A 9,869-nucleotide genomic window follows, 5' to 3' on the forward strand; every position below is an offset into this window, starting at 1 on the left:
ACAATGGCAAAATAGATCATAGAATACAACACAAACATAATACAAAACAGGTTGTAACAAACCGGTAAAACACAAATAAAGCTATGTAATTTATTGTACAAAATGTATTTTGTTTGTGTTTAAAATAAATTCATCCCAGCATAAGGTGTATTGAACTACTTAAGTCCTTAATAAGGACCCTTTTTGGTCGGCAGTTCAGTTGATCTTTTTCATGATGTCAGTCGAACTGGCTTGAGAAAACATTACTCTTTCTCTTCCATTTTGTTAGTCGAAATGTCGTCCATGGTTTCGAAAGAAGTTGTACAATTTTGGACAACAGGTGTTACTGTGCAAATCTCTTTGTTTGCTACCTTGTTTTTTGTACACAGCGGATTTAAACGCATGTGACAGTCGCGGAAAGTGAAAATTAAGCACAACACGTGAGAAATCTGAATACATTGGAAAATGAGAGGGAAAAATACAATAGACGCCCACTGGCCAATTTGTTCTGTAAACATAAACACAACAGCCATCGCAATAAAATCAGAAACGAAAACGGTTGCTGTACTCACACTGATTCGGACTATGGTTTCACGTACTTGCTCATCACTGATTCGCAATGTCAAGGGGGCAATGGAAAGAACCAGAGTGCAAACTTGACTCAGTGTGAACATCAAAATAGAAGCTATCAAAGGAGCATTGCTCACTTCGCCAGTGAATTCGCATCCTTTGATAGTCGCGGCAAATCCTCGAAACGTGCCAGCAACTAGAAAAATCACTTGGCTGACTGGCACTAAAGTCAAGGTTACATATCTGATTACAGCGATGGTGCGTTTCACAAATTCGCTGTTGAAAGTAATGGAATTGTTCAGGGTTTTTTGTCGAAGCCAAAGCACTGTGAACACTGTAATTCTAACAACCACCAGGCAGGTACCTCGCATGATGTTTGATGCTACACACCAGGCCGAATTTACGGTATGAAGGAAAATGTCCAGTGCAAATACAGAGGAGCCCAAGAGAGAGAATACAGCTGCCATCGATACAAGACGGTTGGTTAGTTTCAGTACATCCGTCCTTTCATTGCCTCGTTTTTGATAAAGCAAAGAGCATGTAAAAATATACAGAGATGCGACAAGAACAGGAGGAATCATGATTCTCTCGTACGAACGGGACGCAAATTTATAAGAAGTGATATTTGCTTCTTCTGTGGTGAGGGCAGGTGTAGTAAAGTTGGCATCCATTACTAAACCGTTCCTAAATAAAACTATATGTTTTTAACAGTCCTGAAGCAAAAAATATACCTTGTCAATTGTAAGTTATCGACTGTAATAATGGGCCGCAAACTATTTTACCTTACTGCCAACCCGGGGGCAAGATGCAAACAGCAAACTTTTAAAAGCGTTGACTTGTTCGTACTTGCAGAAATCGCTCCCAACGAAAATCTATTCTGCATGGTCGTTTTGAACAAAATAAAAAAAGCATACGAACTACAGCACTAAGCCGTAAAAGAATTTTACTGATCAAAGACAAACCCGAATAATATACTATAAGCTCTGATTAATTGCGGAACAAATATTATCTATCCTAACCTGTACTTCACTATGCCGTTATAGGTTCCTAAAATTGTCATGTGTGCAGATAAAAAGACTGCTGTCATTAGGTACACGTCCTCGCTATGGTATAAAAATCATTTTAAACCTTCGTGTGGTGAAATTTGAGTTGTGTCGCTAATGATCGAAATTGTTGTATATTGCATAACCATATCGCGTTTCGTTTTCACATCTGTTTCGCTATGTTTTGATCGGTGGTTAACACAAAGCTGAAAGTAAACTATTTGATTATTTTTTTATGATTTTTGAACGTCGCAGCACGAAACGGGCTCGGTCAAATTCGTAAATGGATAAAATTTTTGGCCGAACTTGAACTTACGCCGGTACGGTATTTTTGAAAAGGAATTAGCCAATCAAATTTTCGGTGGTAACTTTATACGCTTAACATTAAAATATGAGTAACTTACAGAACTATAACGGTCATGTTTTCACAGGAAAAACTACAAAATCGTTTGCCTTTTTTATCAAATGTATGTTAAAGGCGACGAAGTTTGATTAACCTTGACATTTGGAAGTGTTTCGCTGCAGTTTATAATATTGTTGAAACCGCTGCAAAAAACAAGGGACACTATTATGTCAATTTTTTGCATCTTGCGGATAAGTTTAAGAATGGCGCACATGGTCGACAGTCTACCTTCATACGCTAACGCCTCGCCAACCTAAACTCATAAGTTCAGCGTCCATGAAGCGATTTCCATGAGACCGGCAGCGAACTTGCGTTCAATCTATGATCTTAGTTTATATCAGGTGGTACAAGTGGAAACTTGTGCAAAATGCATAAAATTTCACCTACTGGGCTATGTTTTGTTTCATCACAACCCACAATTAAAAAAAAACAGAAAAGCCTATTGTTCGTCCACCATAATATCAATATTTTTTCATAGTCATGGAATAAACTGCCTTCGAGAAATTTCAATGCGTTGCGAACCTACAAAGCGTTTTCCCACTGACCGATGTTGTTTGAAAGTTTTGTGTTGCTTTGGGGGCTGGTTGTTTAATCCAAATTGCTGGCGATCCCAAATTATCTCGACAATACTTAAAAATGAAACGGTCTTTAAGGAGTTGTGAGAGTATACATGCCGGAAATGTATGTGCTTTCTGTACACATTGTGTTACTAAATAAATGTAATGAACTACTGTTTAAGCCAAAAGCAGCAAAAATAAACAAAATATCGTTGTTTGTTCACTTAAATGCACCTGTCTGTTGATAGTGGGTTGTATGTCGCAAATGTCATTGGGGGATTTCAATCTGTCTGCGTAAGGTCCAACGAGTTAAGACTGAATACAGACCTGTGTATAACGCTCCCCGGGAACGTCGAAAATATACAAAAAGATCAAGCAGAAAAATCGTCCTAGGGTTTGTGATAGCCAACGATTAAAACATAGTGAAACAGATGTGTATCAAAACGCGATATGGTTATGCAATGTGTGCTATGGGCTGATGGCATTTGTTTTACTTAATAAGTGTTTAGCTTGTTATTTCAAATTTTCACAAACATTATTAAACGCCCTCTACTTTATTGTTAATTTCTAGATTCGGAAGATACTAAGCAAGTCGGTGCCTGTCAAATTTCAGGACGGTTAAATTTTGACGACCGAAGTCGTACAACCACAATTAGACTACCGATTACGATTTAGCAAACGGTTGATATAGACTTCTGCTGTACAAATGAACTCGCGTGCAACCAGTATTTTTGCTATTTGGAATAACTAAGCTACTACGTTAATTTGTTAGTTATGCGTAGTGAAGTTTGATTTGAAGTAGATTCTGCTACTCTGTGGTTATTTACGGTTTTTAAGGATCGGCAACCTCACGCAATTCAAGTACTAAATTAACCTGTTATCATTGTTTGTTTTCAGTTTTTTTATCATGTCATTGTTTTAAAATACAGCCGATATGCACAAAAGATTCTGCTGCTTTCTTCTTAATATTGACTACAGCTGACACAAACCACTATTATGATAAAATTTTGGCACGCGAAGCCATTGCCCATTACCACATTAAAATAACAAGTAGTCTAAATCAGCACGCGCCTCTTAAAATGTTTCCGACCCTGGAGTAGTACCATGTTATGCAACTGCATGTTTACCAACAATCGTAAGCATCTGATGCACTGTTCCATATTTTATTAATTTCACACAAAATGTTGTTTGTCAAACGAAAAACTACATTCATTAAAATGGCAAAATCAAATTTATTAAGTTTAAACTGCTGGACGAGGTCAAGAAGTACGTAGGTCCATGCGTTTCTGCTTGCATAAACAATTATACGAGATAAAAATAGACACACAGTCAATTTGGTACAACAAAATTTAAGTTTGATAACTATTAAAAAGACGTGGTGCATGCACAAATCAAATAAAAAAAACACCTACAAAAGCCATATTTGCTATTTGTAAGTTGTTTTGCTAATCGATGGCACACAGGCCATACGTACAACCCATCTCAAAACAATGGCAAAATAGCTCATAGAATACAACACAAACATAATACAAAACAGGTTGAAACAAACCGTTAAAAACCAATAAAGCTATGTAATTTATTGTACAAAATGTATTTTGTTTGTGTGTAAAATAAATTCATCCCAGCATAAGGTGTATTGAATTACTTAAGTCTTTAGGACCCTTTTTGGTCGACAGTTCAGTTCTTCTTTTTCTTGATGTCAGTCGAACTGGCTTGAAAAAACATTACTCTTTCTCTTCCATTTTGTTAGTCGAAATGTCGTCCTTTGTTTCGAAAGAAGTTGTACAATTTTGGACAACAGGTGTTACTGTGCAATTCGCTTTGTGCGCTACCTTGTTTTTTGTACACAGCGGATTTAAACGCATGTGATAGTCGCGGAAAGTGAAAATTAAGCACAACACGTGAAAAACCTGAATACATTGGAAAATGAGAGGGAAAAATACAATAGACGCCCACTGGCCAATTTGTTCTGTAAACAGAAACACAACAGCCATCGCAATAAAATCAGAAACGAAAACGGTTGCTGTACTCACACTGATTCGGACTATGGTTTCACGTACTTGCTCATCACTGATTCGCAATGTCAAGGGGGCAATGGAAAGAACCAGAGTGCAAACTTGACTCAATGTGAACATCAAAATAGAAGCTGTCAAAGGAGCATTGCTCACTTCGCCAGTGAATTCGCATCCTTTGATAGTCGCAGCAAATCCTCGAAACGTGCCAACAACTAGAAAAATCACTTGACTGACTGGCACTAAAGCCAAGGTTACATATCTGATTGCAGTGATAGTGCGTTTCACAAATTCGCTGTTGAAAGTAATGGAATTGTTCAGGGTTTTTTGTCGAAGCCAAAGCACTGTGAACACTGTAATTCTAACAACCACCAGGCAGGTACCTCGCATGATGTTTGATGCTACACACCAGGCCGAATTTACGGTATGAAGGAAAATGTCCAGTGCAAATACAGAGGAGCCCAAGAGAGAGAATACAGCTGCCATCGATACAAGACGGTTGGTTAGTTTCAATACATCCGTCCTTTCATTGCAATGTTTTTGATAAAGCAAAGAGCATGTAAAAATATACATAGATGCGACAAGAACAGGAGGAATCACGATTTTCTCGTATGAACGGGACGCAAATTTATAGGAAGTGATATTTGCTTCTTCTGTGGTGAGGGCAGGTGTAGTAAAGTTGGCATCCATTACTAAACCGTTTCTAAATAAAACTGTATGTTTTTAACAGTCCTGAAGCAAAAAATATACCTTGTCAATTGTAAGTTATCGACTGTAATAATGGCCCGCAAACTATTTTACCTTACTGCCAACCCGGGGGCAAGATGCAAACAGCAAACTTTTGAAAGCGTTGACTTGTTCGTACTTGCAGAAATCGCTCCCAACGAAAATATATTCTACATGGTCGTTTTGAACAAAATAAAAAAAAGCATGCGAACTACAGCACTAAGCCGTAAAATAATTTTACTGATCAAAGACAAACCCGAATAATATACTATAAGCTCTGATTAGTTGCGGAACAAATATTATCTATCCCAACCTGTACTCCACTATGCCGTTAGGTTCCTAAAATTGTCATGTGTGCAGATAAAAAGACTGCTGTCATTAGGTACACGTCATCGCTATGGTATAAAAATCATTTTAAACCTTCGTGTGGTGAAATTTGAGTTGTGTCGCTAATGATCGAAATTGTTGTATATTGCATAACCATATCGCGTTTCGTTTTCACATCTGTTTCGCTATGTTTTGATCGGTGGTTAACACAAAGCTGAAACTAAACTTTTTGATTATTTTTTTATGATTTTTGAACGTCGCAGCACGAAACGGGCTCGGTCAAATTCGTAAATTGATAAAATTTTTGGCCGAACTTAAACTTACGCCGGTACGGTATTTTTGAAAAGGAATTAGCCAATCAAATTTTCGGTGCTAACTTTATACGCTTAACATTAAAATATGAGTAACTTACAGAACTATAACGGTCATGTTTTCACAGGAAAAACTACAAAATCGTTTGCCTTTTTTATCAAATGTATGTTAAAGGCGACGAAGTTTGATTAACCTTGACATTTGGAAGTGTTTCGCTGCAGTTTATAATATTGTTGAAACCGCTGCAAAAAAACAAGGGACACTATTATGTCAATTTTTTGCATCTTGCGGATAAGTTTAAGAATGGCGCACATGGTCGACAGTCTACCTTCATACGCTAACGCCTCGCCAACCTAAACTCATAAGTTCAGCGTCCATGAAGCGATTTCCATGAGACCGCCAGCGAGCTTGCGTTCAATCTATGATCTTAGTTTATATCAGGTGGTACAAGTGGAAACTTGTGCAAAATGCATAAAATTTCACCTACTGGGCTATGTTTTGTTTCATCACAACCCACAATTAAAAAAAAACAGAAAAGCCTATTGTTCGTCCACCATAATATCAATATTTTTTCGTAGTCATGGAATAAACTGCCTTCGAGAAATTTCAATGCGTTGCGAACCTACAAAGCGTTTTCCCACTGACCGATGTTGTTTGAAAGTTTTGTGTTGCTTTGGGGGCTGGTTGTTTAATCCAAATTGCTGGCGATCCCAAATTATCTCGACAATACTTAAAAATGAAACGGTCTTTAAGGAGTTGTGAGAGTATACATGCCGGAAATGTATGTGCTTTCTATACACATTGTGTTACTAAATAAATGTAATGAACTACTGTTTAAGCCAAAAGCAGCAAAAATAAACAAAATATCGTTGTTTGTTCACTTAAATGCACCTGTCTTTTGAGAGTGGGTTGTATGTCGCAAATGTCATTGGGGGATTTCAATCTGTCTGCGTAAGGTCCAACGAGTTAAGACTGAATACAGACCTGTGTATAACGCTCCCCGGTAACGTCGAAAATATACAAAAAGATCAAGCAGAAAAATCGTCCTAGGGTTTGTGATAGCCAACGATTAAAACATAGTGAAACAGATGTGTATCAAAACGCGATATGGTTATGCAATGTGTGCTATGGGCTGATGGCATTTGTTTTACTTAATAAGTGTTTAGCTTGTTATTTCAAATTTTCACAAACATTATTAAACGCCCTCTACTTTATTGTTAATTTCTAGATTCGGAAGATACTAAGCAAGTCGGTGCCTGTCAAATTTCAGGACCGTTAAATTTTGACGACCGAAGTCGTACAACCACAATTAGACTACCGATTACGATTTAGCAAACGGTTGATATAGACTTCTGCTGTACAAATGAACTCGCGTGCAACCAGTATTTTTGCTATTTGGAATAACTAAGCTACTAGTTAATTTGTTAGTTATGCGTAGTGAAGTTTGATTTATAGATGGTTCTGCTACTCTGTGGTTATATACAGTAGTTCATGGATCGGCAACCCCACGCAAAAGTACTAAATTAACCTGTTACATTGTTTGTTTTCAGTTTTTTATCATGCCATTGTCTTAAAATACAGCCGATATGCACAAAATACTCTTGCTGCTTTCTGCTTATTAATGAGTACAGCTGACACAACCACTATTACCAGTGGAGGGATTAAAATATTTTCTCTGCCGGTTCTATCACAAAAGTCATATTTTTCAGCCGGTTCTGTTACAAAAAGTCCATTGGCAGTAACCAGTAATGCTAAACGGTTCGCTGATCTCATAACATTTCGTAAGACGGTTCTATAGCACCGGTGCGAACCGACTGAACCCCACCACTGATTGTTACTCACAAAAATGTTGGCACACGAAGCCATTGCCCATTACCATATGAAAATAACAAGTAGCCTAAATCAGCACGCGCCGCTTAAAGGTTTCCGACCCTGGAGTAGTGTAGTGCTATATGACTGCATGTTTTTCAACAATCGTAAGCTTCTGATACACTGTTCCATATTTTATTAATTCCATACACAATTTTCATTTTTAAACGAAAACCACGTTCATAAAAATCGCCAAATAAAATTTATTAAGGTCAAACTGCTGGACGAGGTCAAGAGGTACGTAGGCCCATGCGTTTCTGCTTAATTGCATAAACTATTATACGAGATAAAAATAGAGACACTCTTACTTTGGTGCAACAAAATTTAAGTTCGATAACGATTAAATAGACGTAGTATATGCACAAACTTTTAATAAAAACACAGGAAAGCCACATTTGCTATTTGTAAGTTGTTTGTTTACTGATCGATGACACACAGGCCATACCTACAACCCATCTCAAAATATGGCGAAATCATGAAATATAACACAAACAATACAATACAAAACAGGTTGCAGAAAAACGTTAACACACAAACAATGCCATGCAATTTAATGTACAAATTGTATTTTGTTTGATAATAAAATAATTTCATCCCTGCTTGAGGTGTATTGAATCAAAAGTCTTTAGTACCCTTTTTGGTCGACAGTTCAGTTTTTCTTTTCTATATTGTCAGTCAAACTGTTTTTTTTTAAATCACTCTGTATCTTCCATATTGTTAGTCGAAACTTTGTTCTTTGTATTGAAAGAAGTTGTACAATTTTGGACAGGTGTTACTGTGGAAATCTCTTTGTTTGCTACCTTGTTTTTTGTACGCAAGGGATTTAAACGCATGCGATAGTCGCGGAAAGTGAAAATTAAGCACAACACGTGAAAAACCTGAATGTATTGGTAAATGAGATTGATAAATACAATAGACGCCCACTTGCCAACTTGTTCTGTAGACATAAACGTAAAATTAAGAAAAGCAAAATCAGAAACGAAAACGGTTGCTGTGCTCATACTGATTCGTACTATAGTTTTACGTACTTGTTCATCACCGATTCGCAATGTCAATGGGGCTATGGAAAGAACCAGGGCGCTAACCTGACTCAGTGTGAAGATCAAAGTAGTAGTTGCCAAAGGACCAAACTGCACATCGCCAGTAAATTCGCATCCTCTGATAGTCGCGGCAGTTCCTCGCAACGTGGCAGCAACGAGAAAAGTCACCTGACTGACTGCCACCAAAGTCAAGGTTACATATCTGATTGCAGCGATGGTGCGTTTCACAAATTCGCTGTTGAAGGTAATGGAATTGTTCAGTGTTTTCTGCCGAAGCCAAAGCACTGTGAACACTGTTATTTTAACAGCCACCAGGAAGGTATATCGCAGGATGTTGCATGCTACACACCAGGCCGAATTTACGGCATGAAGGAAAATGTCCGGTGCAATTACTGAGGGGCCCAAGAGAGAGAATACAGCTGCCATCGAAACAAGACGGTTGGTTAGTTGTAATACATCCGTTCTTTCATCACCTCGTTGTTGATAAACTAAAGAACATGTAAAAATATACAGAGAAGCGACAAGGACTGGAACAATTATGATCCTCTCGTACAAACGCGACGCAAACTCATCAGAAGTGATGTTTGCTTCTTCATTGGTAAGGACAGGTGTAGTAAAGTTGTCATCCATTACTAAACTGTTTCTAAAATATACTATGTTTGCAACAAAAAGAAAAAAAAACCTTGTCTATTGTAAGTGATCAACTGCAATAATTTTGTTGCAATATTTGTCTGCAAACGATTTTACCTTATTGCGAATCCGAGGGAAAGAAGCAAATAGCAAATTCTGAAAGGCGTTGACTTATTCATACTTGCAGAAATCGCATCCAACGGAAATATATTCTACATAGACGTTTGGTACAAACTTAAAAAAATGATGCGAACTGCAGTACACAAGCCGTAAAAGAATTTTACCGATCAACGCAAACCCGAAAAATATACTATAAGCTCTAATTAATTTCGTAACAAATCTTATCTACCCTAAACTGTACTTCACCATGCCGTTAGTTTCCTAAAACTTACATGTGTGTC

Source organism: Phallusia mammillata, chromosome 1 (genome assembly GCF_965637545.1).
Source record: "Phallusia mammillata chromosome 1, kaPhaMamm4.hap1.1, whole genome shotgun sequence".
NCBI lineage: Eukaryota > Metazoa > Chordata > Ascidiacea > Phlebobranchia > Ascidiidae > Phallusia > Phallusia mammillata.